General features: G+C 40.5%; 1 pseudogene; it reads right to left on the minus strand.

The window, feature by feature from the left end:
* Positions 1-6,069: 6,069 nt before the first annotated feature.
* On the minus strand, positions 6,070-12,485 carry LOC113633476 (nucleoplasmin-2 pseudogene; annotated as a pseudogene).
* Between the last annotated feature and the right edge of the window lie 399 nt (positions 12,486-12,884).

Consider the following 12,884-nt stretch of genomic DNA (forward strand, 5'->3'; position numbering starts at 1 on the left):
CTGCCAATGCAGGGGACATAGGTTCGAGCCCTGGTCCAGGAAGATCCCACATGCCACGGAGCAGCTAAGCCTGTGCGTCACAACTACTGAGCCCGCGCTCTAGAGCCCGTGAGCCACAACTACTGAGCCCACATGCCACATCTATTGAAGCCCGCATGCCCAGAGCCCGTGCTCTGCAACAAGAGAAGCCACCGCAATGAGGAGCCCACGCACTGCAAGGAAGAGTAGCCCCCACTCGCCGCAACTAGAGAAAGCCCGTGAGGGCAACGAAGACCCAACACAGCCAAAATTAAATAAATAAATAAATTTATTTTTTAAAAAAAGAATCTTATTTCTTTGTAGTCCTTATCATAATGCTAATTGAAGAACTCTCCTAGAGCAGAAGCTCCACGCTGGAGTTCATCATTAGCTGCCCAGCCCTCACACAGTGCTTTGCACAGTAGTTGACATTTTATAAATAGTTGCTGAATTATGGATGAGTGAAGGCATATTAATACCAGTTTGGACTCTACCCAAGTATACCTTCCACCGCCCCCTTACTTGAACTACTGGTGAGCTGTACTGTTATATGAAAATATTTTTATTTTTCCTCTACTTTTTTTTATTATAAAAGTAATGTGCTCACTAAGAAAACTTGGCAAAGTTCAAAAACATAAAAAAAGGAGAAAAAATCCCCCATAACTTCAATGTCTAGCATAGTGTCCATTTTAAACCTCTAGTAAATTTGTGTGGCATTTTACCAGATTTGCTACCTGTGCTTTAATTTGAAATTCCTTTATCCTTAATTAACAACTCACACAACTAGCACATGGCTTATTATGTCCTGCCCAGTTTGAGAAAGTCCTATGAGAGATAAATTATAACCCCCCCAAATACACACTGCTGAGTAATAAAGGAAAAACACCTGAATGATGCATCTTCCATCTATAAGATGTTATGGAAAAACCCGAACGAACTTTTTGGCCAACCCAATAGTTTGATGTAGTTGTTTATTGCTATTCTGAAATTCTTGCCCATACATGTATTTACCTTTCACAATAGGGGAAAAAAATGGTCTAAAAGGGCCACATTTAATCTATGTTCTAATTTTCCATTAAATCAATAGACTTAAAAAATGATCTTATGCCTTTTTTCTTCTCCTTCTTAACTACTAAAGGGCAAAAAATGCACTCTTTGAAAGAACCTCATCAATAATTTTACTGTAGGTCATATTCCTGGGGAATCTCTCTCTTTTCTCTTGCCTTTTCAGATTTTACTAATCATTGAGCCTGACTATATTTTCATATTAAAAAAAATCATAATTCTTCTGTGACAGATTTAGCTTCAAAATATCATTAATCATATCTGGGTATCTGCAAAGATTTAGAAGGTAAGTATAGGGCATTGTGGGGCAAAATTTAAGAGTTGGTCAAACCTTTTAACAGCAGCATGAGGAAACTCAAAGGAAATATGGGCAACAAACTGTAAAACTCTCCTAGTGAGCAATTTTTAAAAATTCTAAAACTAACCATTAACACTAGCCTCCCTTGTTTAAAGAACTCGATGAGAGGTTTGTCACTGAGTGGTTACCCAGAAAAGCCCACCTCAGTCAGACACATGTGGGCATGTGAACAGATCTTGAAAAATCTGTTTGTGCAGAGGGGCAATTCATTTTTGTTTCTAGGACTGGCTCTGAGCCTAGAACTGCTTTCATACCCATTCACCTCTGGAATTTTTTATGATAACCTGCAACATCTTTTTACTTGACAAGTAAATTGCTTCTACCTTGAAAGCAAGCAATTTAAAGAAGATGAAGTTAAAAGATCCCCCAGTACTGCAAATTCCAGAAGACAATCATGCAGACATGGTATTTTTTAGCAGTCCATCATAATGTAACACTATCTCCAGAAGAATATCTGAAGATAAAATGAATATATCTTGTAACATCTAACCATGCACAGGTATATGAGTAACACAATAAGGGAACAGAAAGAAAGAAAAAGAGAAAAAAAGAAGTTAGAGGATTGTTTTATCCAAGCAGCAGCTTTATAGCTTTGAGGGAGAAGGAACAGCTGCTCCTAACCTACCTCAATGTAAGAAACAACAACAAAAATAGTCTTTCAGGGCTTCCCTGGTGGCGCAGTGGTTGAGAGTCCGCCTGCCGATGCAGGGGACACGGGTTTGTGCCCCGGTCCGGTAAGATCCCACATGCCGCAGAGTGGCTGGGCCCGTGAGCCATGGCCACTGAGCCTGTGCATCCGGAGCCTGTGCTCCGCAACAGGAGAGGCCACAACAGTGAGAGGCCCGCGTACCGCAAAAAAAAAAAAAAAAAGTCTTTCAGAAACCAGACCCACATCTAAAGCTGTATAGCTCCTATTCACAGGAACTGTGCTTGGCCAAACACCAGGGCCTGGACTAGGGCAAGATGAGTGAGAAGCCTGCTGGCCCTACATTTAAGGAGGTACGCACTCTCAGGATGGGTCAAGCGCAGGGTCAGATCTGAGAGCGAGGGCCTCCTTAAAAGTTGAGCCCCGGCACCTTACTCACCTCCCCCTGGTCTGGGCCCTGCCAAATGCTACATGATAACAACATTCATGTGATGCTTTTTCAAAGTAATGCTGTATACTTTATTTTATTTAAGACTTATGACAACCCCAGGAAGTATCAATAGATATACAATTACCCTCATTTTACAGATGAGGAAACTGAGGCTCAAGGTTAAGTGATTTACCCAGTTACTCCACCAGCAAGCAGGGTATCTAGACTTGAATGTGGCACTGGCATTCTTCCACTCAACACCCCTCTCATATGCCACTCAGAACAGCTTATCTCTGAATTCCAAGGGGATGCCTTCCAGCAGGTATCAAGGCAATTTTCAATATATGGTCTCAGGAACACAGACTGAAAATAATTTGGAAGTTACAATAAACTTACACTCCACCTAACTACTCATCCAATCTCTATTTATAACCAGCACCAAGAATTACATATTTCACCCAAAAAAATCCTTAATCTATATTTTGTAAGAATATACATTGACATATTCTGTACAGCTTTTGAACAAAAGACAGTTATACTCCCAAAGAGTCCACTCCATATTATCCAAAATCATGATATTCCCTACAATATCAGGGTCAAAGTAAAAATCAATTATAGTGCCATATTTTACTAAATAAAATTTTTCTTTGAAAAAATGTATTCTAAATAAAACACTGACATAGAGATAATATGACTCAGTGTTTTCTAATTCAATGTTGTCATAAAAGGAAATAGGGACTTCCCTGGTGGCACAGTGGTTAAAAATCCACCTACCAATGCAGGGGACACGGGTTCGATCCCTGGTCCGGGAAGATCCCACATGCCACAGAACAACTAAGCCCATGCACCACAACTACTGAGCCTGTGCTCTAGAGCCCACGAGCCACAACTACTGAAGCCTGCGCGCCTAGAGCCCGTGCTCCTCAACAAGAGAAGCCACCACAATGAAGAGTAGCCCCTGCTCGCTGCAACTAGAGAAGGCCTGCGTGCAGCAACGAAGACCCAACGCAGCCAAATAAATAAATAAACAAGTTAAAAAAAAAAAGGAAATATATTCTGGTTATATATTAGTGGTTTTATTAAAATTATATTAATATATTTTTATTAAAACACTATTCTAAAATGCTTTTTTAACCTGTAAGCATTTCATAATATACCACACAAAACAATAAAAGATTTTAAAAATTCCTGGAGAGTGGAGTTGTTCTGTAAAAAGCAGTTCTTGAGTTAAAACAGGTGGGGGCAGGGGGAGAGGTTTGACCCAGTGCTTGCATTTTCCAGATGAATAAATAGGTCCAGCTAGAAGTGGCCTGTCAAGGTCACTCAGTTAGTGGCAGGGCCAGGACCTGCATCTCCTGATCCTCAATCCAGAGCCCTTTCCCTGAACCTTTCTGCCTCCTGATAACACATCAGGCAATTTCCCCTTCATGCTAAAAACAAATCGGAAATATTGCACAACTCAAATTTCTATTTCCTTATTTAACACGTGGAATAACTTTCATCTACAGTTCAAGGCTTTCCCTCCTCCTCCTCCCTAGATTAAAGGGATACAGCCATCATAACCAAATTTCTGCACAATATTTAAGTTCTATATTCTATTTTTGTGCAATGAAAAACACTTCCTACCAAAAAATAAAGATTACAAAGAGGAATTATAAGTTTTATCACACAGAGGTTGCTTTTCCTTTTCTTCCTGTGTCTGATACCTACTCCTGTGTTTTTGTTCTTATAATGCTAATCAAATACAGTCCATGCTCAGTTTTCCACCTGGGTGCTTCCTTGACTGGCATTTGTTTATGCATAGTGGGGACGGAAGAAAGAGACAATGCCCCAGGCAGGGAGCAGATAAAAGCAATTGTCACTCAGTGTTTGTAATAAGGAAGGTGGAGTAGCTTCTGATACTAGGAGAGAATTAGAAAGTAAATTAAGTTTGCACACAGACACCCATACACATGCACGTGTGCGCCCTCAAGGGACACTTATATGCATTATCAGATTCAATCTCCACAAGGACCTTAGGAGGAAGCTTTTACCCAGTTTTCACATGAGGAAATTGACTTGCCCAAATGACAGACTCAAGATCACACAGCTAGTATGTGACAGCACAAGGATCTGACCTGAGGCTGTCTGACTCCAAAAACCCACAGGAAGGAAAATTTTTCTCCCTTCTATTTCCAGAGATTGATTTTCTACCCCTCCCCAACAAAAATAAAAAGGAGTAGAAATGGTCAGATCTGTATCAGGAACAAGTAATCCCATAAGGACTGAAGTCCTCTAGGAGTAGTACCTTCTTAAAAAGTCTCCAAGAGATAGGTGACAGCATTCTTTAAGGAACTGATTCAAGAGCCAGAAAAGATACTGAGAAAAAGGAAGAGAAAGAATGGGCACGAATAGGGAGTGTCATTAAATGAGCAAAAATGACTTACTGTATTAATGATAGCTAACGAATAAATTGTGACCAAATGCTGATGACCTCACTGCTGAGTCCCACAAAGCCTTTAGATGGTCGCCCGGACCCACCTTTCGCTGTTGTTTTCAGTGGCATGTGGGAGAAAGGTGAAAGAGCCAGGTCCCTGCAAGAGAAGTATTGGCAGCATTTTAAAAGATAAGAATAATAAAAAAAAGATTAAAAAAAAAAAGACAAGAATGAGACTGTTTACAAAGTGGTAGTTCTTTGTGTTACTAACTCAAGTAATGCAGTTTTTTTTTAATTGAGGAGAAATTCATATAACATAAATTAACCATTAACATTTTAAAAGGTGTACTATTCAGTTGCATTTAGCACATTTCACTGTATTGAGCAATCATCACTTCTAACTAGATCCAAGACATTTTCATCATCCAAAAGGCAACCCTGTACCCACAGTAATGCAGTTTTGCAGAAATACTGTTAGAAAACTGGCAAAAGAGAAGTAAGACAAAAGTTCCAGTGGTATGGCAAAAAGTGAGAAGTAGCTACCTGATGAACTTAAGATAAACAACAAAAAAAACTTATTTAACAAATATTTTGCTGAAACATTATAATGTATAATGTACTGTGGGAAGGGTAAGCTGTGACAAAGCGAGAGAGAAGCATGGACATATATACACTGCCAAACGTAAGGTAGATAGCTAGTGGGAAGCAGCCGCATAGCACAGGGAGATCAGCTCGGTGCTTTGTGATCGCCTGGAGGGGTGGGATAGGGAGGGTGGGAGGGAGGGAGATGAAAGAGGGAGATATGGGAACATATGTATATATATAACTGATTCATTTTGTTGTAAAGCAGAAACCAACACACCATTGTAAAGCAATTATACTCCAATAAAGATGTTAAAAAAAACATTATAATGTATAATGTACTGTGCTAAGTGTTGGATACTTAAAAAAAATTTTCCTAGCAAAGCAAACTTTACTGTAGCGCTGAGGTCAGGGCTCTTCTCTCCAGGTGCTGCTGAAACTAGATAGCTGGGGGTGACGGCTCTTGTATTTCACCCTAAGTTTGCAGCGCACTCCAAGGAAGGCCCACTTGCAGACCCTCTCTCAGTCACTGCAGCTAAGCCATTCCTGGTTCCTCATTTCTTGGATCCCAGCTTTTCAGGTTTGGCCCTTCTCACAGGGCTCTTGTCTTTAAGACTGGTTCTCACTGCTTCTCTTCTTTTTCCACCTTTTCTTCCTCAGTAATGTTCGTCTGTTTCTGGGGTACTAGCCTCTTGATTTGTTTGACAGGGGTCTCCTCCTCTAGGGATACATCTACATCATCATTATGTTCCTCCTCTTCCTCCTTTTCCTACTCCTCCACTTACTCCTCCTCTCAGGGCTCCTGTCTGAAGGACAGCCTGAAGCATCATAACATTCCTGGCCTGAGAAACACAGGTCCAGAGCCAGCCTGGAGCTGAAAAGTGACTGGAGGAGAAAGCTCCAATCCCATCATGGTGACATGGGTAGGATGGTGGTGACGTGATGGGTATTGTCTTCTTGTCCTCCTGGCTTGCTGGGGGCAGAATCTCCACAAGGTTCATCTTCTCTTTGGCTTTTTTTCCCCAAGCAAATCGTACTAGACAACAGCTTACAGTCCTGCTTCCCCTGCTTCTGGAGTACAAAGGTTCAAGTCTGCTTCTACTGGTTTAGCTCACAGCTCCAGATCATGACTGTTATTGCCTTTTCAGCTGTGCTGCAGCATTAGGATGTGGAAGGTAGCAAAAATACAATCTAGCTTTTGTCTTCAAAAGAGTTTGCAGTCCATTGAAGGATTCACATGTATAATCAAATGGTACAAGGTAAGCAAAAGAAAAGGGACTAGAGAGAGAGGGGTTAAAACACCAAAGGAAGGTCAGAAGAAGACTACTTGTTTTGTTTAGATAAAGAAAAGTTTTGGGCATGGACCAATGATGATTTTCTCCTACGAAGAGCCGGAAAGTGCCAGTTAAACTGCTAAAATAGGTAAGGATGTTACATTGGCACATGAACCCAATCCCCACTCTCCAGGAAAAAATGAGGAAAGAAGGGAGCTAGTTAAAGCTTCATGTGACCATAGGTCTTTCTGGTGTTATGGTGTGTAGACCCTCTCACAAGAAAGTGCCAGCCAAGTCCAAGAAACTTCAGGGGAAGATATGAAAAGGAGGTGTTGTTATGCAGTGATAGCTAAATGGCATCATTTGGCCAAAAAAAAAAAAAAAAAGGAATGTGAGCATTTAAAACATATAAAGAATAAGCAATATAAACAGGTATGGGGCTTCCCTGGTGGCGCAGTGGTTGAGAGTCCGCCTGCCGATTCAGGGGACACGGGTTCGTGCCCCGGTCCGGGAAGATCCCACATGCCGCGGAGCGGCTGGGCCTGTGAGCCATGGCCGCTGAGCCTGCGCGTCCGGAGCCTGTGCTCCGCAACGGGAGAGGCCACAACAGTGAGAGGCCTGCGTACCGCAAAAAAAAAAAAAAAAACAGGTATGGATGCCAATAATAATAAAACAATGGGACATAAAGAGGAATATGATAGCACTAAATCTGTAAAGTATAGAATGGGCATCGGGACTTCCCTGGCGGTCCAGTGGTTAAGACTCTGTGCTTCCAATGAAGGGAGTGCAGGTTCGATCCCTGCTTAGGGAACTAAGATCCCACACACTGCGTGGTGTGGCTGAAAAAAAAAGAATGGGCATTCACTCTGAAAGGGAAGAAAATGCAACAATTAGAGATCAAGCTTCAAATTCCACCCTGCCCAAGATGAAACAGCAAATCCTGCTAAAGAAAGATTTGTAAATATAGAAGACAGATGTCTTTCCAGAAGTATGATGAAGGATTATCAATGGAATGTAAAGACTGAGGACCTAAAAAGTGTGATAGGAAATTATCAAAGAACTCTTAAAGGAGATGTATATTTATAAAAGAATAAACAATAAATCTGAGTATTAAAACAATCTTTGAAGCTATAGAAAATAAGAGAACAAATTAATAAATATGGTTTGTATTAAATATAATATAAAACAAAAATATCTTACTAAATGTTTTAGCAAACAATGATTCTCCAATAAAAATGTTCAAGTTAAGGGGCAGCAACCACCATTGCATGGGTTACAACTAAATATCTTTGGAGTCAGTCAAGATTAAGGGGAAGGGGGCTTCCCTGGTGGCGCAGTGGTTGAGAATCTGCCTGTCAATGCAGCGTACGTGGGTTCGAGCCCTGGTCTGGGAGGACCCCACATGCCGCGGAGCAACTAGGCCCGTGAGCCACAATTACTGAGCCTGCGCGTCTGGAGCTTGTGCTCCACAACAAGAGCGGCCGCGATAGTGAGAGGCCTGCGCACCGCGATTAAGAGTGGCCCCCACTTGCCACAACTGGAGAAAGCCCTCGCACAGAAACGAAGACCCAACACAGCCAAAAATAAATTAAAAAAAAAAAAATTGGCATTGCCTTAAAAAAAAAGATTAAGGGGAAGGAAGAGTTGAATTACAGTTCCAAAGAAAAAACTTATGGGTCTTTCTCAGAGGAAGGAGAAAGATGAAGAACAAATCAGCATCTTAAAAATAAAGAGTGGGAAATCAGAAACAGGAAGAACTACAGATGTAGAAAGTCAGGAAAACTGTTGCTATATGGATAAAATATATTAGAAAGAGAAGAGTGAAGCAAATAAAGGACCAGCAGACAAATCCACTGCATTTATAAGAAATGGAATTTTTCCATTTTCATGATGGATGAACAATTATAAATAGGTATAAAATATATGTCTGGAAATAAAACATGAGAATCAAATGAGTTAATAAGGATGGAAGTGCTTGAAAAATTATAAGCCAATATACAAATAAAAGCTTTTATTTCAAGTATGTGATGTGAGGCTCTTAAGATTAATTTTATTATTTTAAGATTTATTATTTACTTAATTTTTTTTTTGGCTGCATCGGGTCTTAGTTGTGGCATGCGGGATCTTCACTGAGGCAGTGGGATCTTTACGGGTATCTCTCTAGTTGTGGCGTGCGGGGTTTTTTTCTTCTCTCTCTCTAGTTGTGGCACACAGGCTCCAGGGCGCATGGGCTCTGTAGTTTGTGGCATGTGGGCTCTCTAACTGAGGAGCACTAGCTCAGTAGTTGTGGCGCACAGGCTTAGTTGCCCCATGGCATGTGGGATCTTAGTTCCCTGACCAGGGATCAAACCCACATCCCCTGCGTTGTAAGGTGGATTTTTTACTACTTGACCACCAGGGAAGTCCCAAGATTAATTTTAAGATAAAGAATTTGTCCAAAACTTGGTAAATATCACAAAAGGTATAGAAATGAATAAAGTCTTTTTTATATATACAAATATACATTTATATATTGTATATACTATATAAATATTATGTAATTAATATATAGCATTATATATATATATAAATATATAACCACTTTAATATATATGTGTGTATATATATCTATATCTATCATGAGCCCAATGGTCAGTCATCCGTCTGTTTTCCATTGAATGGCTGTTCTTTGCCCCACCCCCGCAAAGAAAGAAAAAAAGGCCACAACTTTTTTCAGTGCCCCACATGTAGCAATGCCTCAAGTGAATTCTTCACCTCACCAGATTAAAATTTGTATGACGCATCTGCAGAGTTAGTGTTGATCTTTTTCATAGAGTTGCATCAGTTTTAACAAATATTTGAACATCACAGTACACAAACTCATGTGAACCTAAATCACTTTTGAAAGCTGACTACAGCACAATGCTTGAAGGAGGGGAACTAGATATTAATTACATGCTAAACCAGTGGTTTAAGTTATTGTACCTTTCTCATTTTTCTTTTTTTCCTGATTTTCCTCACTGAAACCAGAAATAGGCTGAAAAATTATAGGATAGATAGATAGCCAGATAGATAATAGATAAATGGAGAAATTTCCCATGGTAACTCTGATTTTTTTAAAATTAATTAATTAAATTTTGGCTGCTTTGGGTCTTTGTTGCTGCGAGCAGCTTTCTCTAGTTGCGACGAGTGGGGGCTACTCTTCGTTGCAGTGCACGGGCTTCTCATTGCAGTGGCTTCTCTTGTTGCGGAGCACGGGCTCTAGGCCCTCGGGCTTCAGTAGTTGTGGCTCGTGGGCTCTAGAGCACAGGCTCAGTAGTTGTGGCACACGGGCTTAGTTGCTCTGTGGCATGTGGGATCTTCCCAGACCAGGGCTTAAACCTGTGTCCCCTGCATTGGCAGGCAGATTCTTAACCACTGCGCCACCAGGGAAGCCCTGCTCTGATATTTTTTATTCATCGAACAAACATTTGTGGAGGAACTGCTACATGCCAGGTACTTCGAGGGCTACAAATATGGAACAGACATTGCTTCTGACTTCATAAAGCTGATTATCTAGTGAGGAAGATTGATATGAACATAAATATCTGTAATATATTTATAGAGTAGAGTAGAAATATAGAGTAGAAAGTGATAACTGCTATGAGAGAAAAGCAGGTAAGTTGCCATGGGAGCTCAGAAAAAAGAGGTTGCCTACATTTAGGAGAGATCAAGAAAAGCTGGTAGCAGAACCTTGGCCTTAAATTTTAAGAATAGGTAGAATCTGAACAAGTGAAAACAGGAAGCAAGAATCAATGCGACAAAGGCAGAGAGCCAGAAAAATTCTGGGCATGGAAAGAAAGAGCAGGGAACTTGAAAGGCTAAGGTAAAAGGAGTAATGGGCCACAATGGTGGGACGCTGCACTGTGTCAGATGGTACAGGACTCTGTGTGCCATGAGGAGTTTGTATTTTACAATGCAGTAAACAGAAAGGTATTAAGGTTTTGAGCAGGAAAGTAACGCGAGAAGAGCTGAATTTGAGATTAAGCTGATAACCCAAGTATAAAATCATGTGTAAAAAGGGTTAGGGAGAAGAGGCCAGGTGAGAGTTGGAAGGAGAGGGCATGGAGGAAATAAACATTATAAAAACAGAATCAAATAAATGTTTCATATTCCTGTTACTAATTTGCATTCCAGGAAACTAAATTCTATTAAGTTAATATAGAAATAAGCCTTTGATTGATTGCTAACAACACCCGTCACTTATGCCCAAATGTACACAGAAAATTACCCCAGCTCTCTCTCTAAAAAAAAAAAATATGTAATATCAATAGCTTCTGAAAGTCCTCTCAAGGTGAATTTTTCTCCTTCAAATACTGAATCCGTCATTAGGATTCTTCAGGGAGAGCTCTCATAATCCAGAGGTTAAGGAATGTGGAACCCTAGTCACAGAACTTTGGACTAATCACAGAACTCTGGGTCAATTTGTCCCACCTCCAACTTTACCAAGAGTGAAACTGAGCATCAAAGCGGGAACTGACCTGTCCAGGGAAACTTGGCTGGTTAGAACTCAAATCTCCTGATCCCTGCCCCCACCTCCTAACTCACATTCCACTGTGGATACTCTGGGTTGGCTAGAAGTGAAGTATCAAAATAAAATAACTCAATTTGCTTGGGCTTAAAAAAATGGGTTTCAAACAAATAGCAATCAAGAAAAAAAATATGGCTCTACCAGAAAATTGGAAATCTGCAAGATATATATATATACGTGTATATATATTACATAAATCAATAGCAAGGTATTGCTACCTAGTTGGAATATTGACATACCACACACCTTGCTCATTAGGTGTCATAAAACACTGAGTTAAATGTAGTGTAGCAACTACTTGACTCTTTCTGGAAAATTCTGGTTACTTTGAGGAATTCCATAGGTCTTACAGCGATTTGTGGTCTCCAAACTCCAAACATTTTTTTTGTGTAGAATAACAAATATGTTTTTAATAGAATTCAATTTGGGATTTCAGGAAGTTACTGAAAATCTGCAGCCTATAGGCATTGCAGAAATGAAGGAAAAGGTCATCCATCTCTCAAAATTCTGGCAGGAAAGGAGTGGCTGTTTCCAAAGTTCTTTTTCCTTTGCAGTAAGCTGCTTGTTGGTGCCAAAAAACAGCTCATCAGCAATATTGTTTCATTTTTTAGGGATGTTTTGAGAGAGAGAAAAAAATTAGTAATGTGTGCTGTGATTTTTCAAACCTCATGTCCCAAAGCCTACAATAATCTCACCGCGTTTTATTTTAAAAAAGGAAACCAAATGTTTGAGATTTGATCTTTAAGTCTACCTTGTTCACTGCAAGCACATACTTTAACCTTATCACAAAAAGCAACATGTAGTTTCTTTAAATGCTGCCAAGTCAAAAAAGAAAAAAAAAAGTCATAGATTCCATTGAGGACTCAGTGTTTTTCCATGTGTAACTTATGTTACACATAGTAAGAACCATAGCTACAAAATAGCATTTCTTTACCTCTGCTAGAGGGTTCATCCTCTACTGCCCCTAAATCAGGGTACCCAGGGATGTCGCATGTGCGCTCCAAGAATAGGCTGCCAAATGGTATTCAGAGTTCTCCTTGCCTGTTAAAAACAGCTGCTGCCAACTTCCAAGCTATGTCATCGCTGCTCACCAAAGGCACTGCCACTGTATGCTAGGAGGTCTGCAAGGCTGATGTCCATCGGACATCATCGGACAAGGCATCGGAAGTGTTGACAGTCCTGGCACCAACAGTCATACCACTGATAAGCTGCACTCCCTGTGTCCTAAGATTAGCAAAGCAAAACAAAACAAACAGCTCCATTAGCTCTTACTAGATCTTATATTACAGCTGTGCTGGGGTCACAGGACTCAGGGACAGACTGTTCAATAGCTATTTGTTGAAAGAATGAATGAGTCCACCAGGCTGGGCTGCAAACAATCTGAGTGGCAGACACCATGATGTACTCAGATATATTCAACTCCACCTGCTGCCCTTAATGCAACCTCTGTAATTTGGTTCTTTCTTCTACTGGGTTAGTTCTTCCTTGGAAGCAACTTGAGTTGTCTTATAAATAGAATTCCAGAGGGCCCACCTCCACCAGACCC

Source organism: Aethalodelphis obliquidens, unplaced genomic scaffold, assembly GCF_003676395.1.
Source record: "Aethalodelphis obliquidens isolate GAN/ISIS:26980383/991018 unplaced genomic scaffold, ASM367639v1 scaffold40, whole genome shotgun sequence".
NCBI classification, from domain to species: Eukaryota; Metazoa; Chordata; class Mammalia; order Artiodactyla; family Delphinidae; genus Aethalodelphis; species Aethalodelphis obliquidens.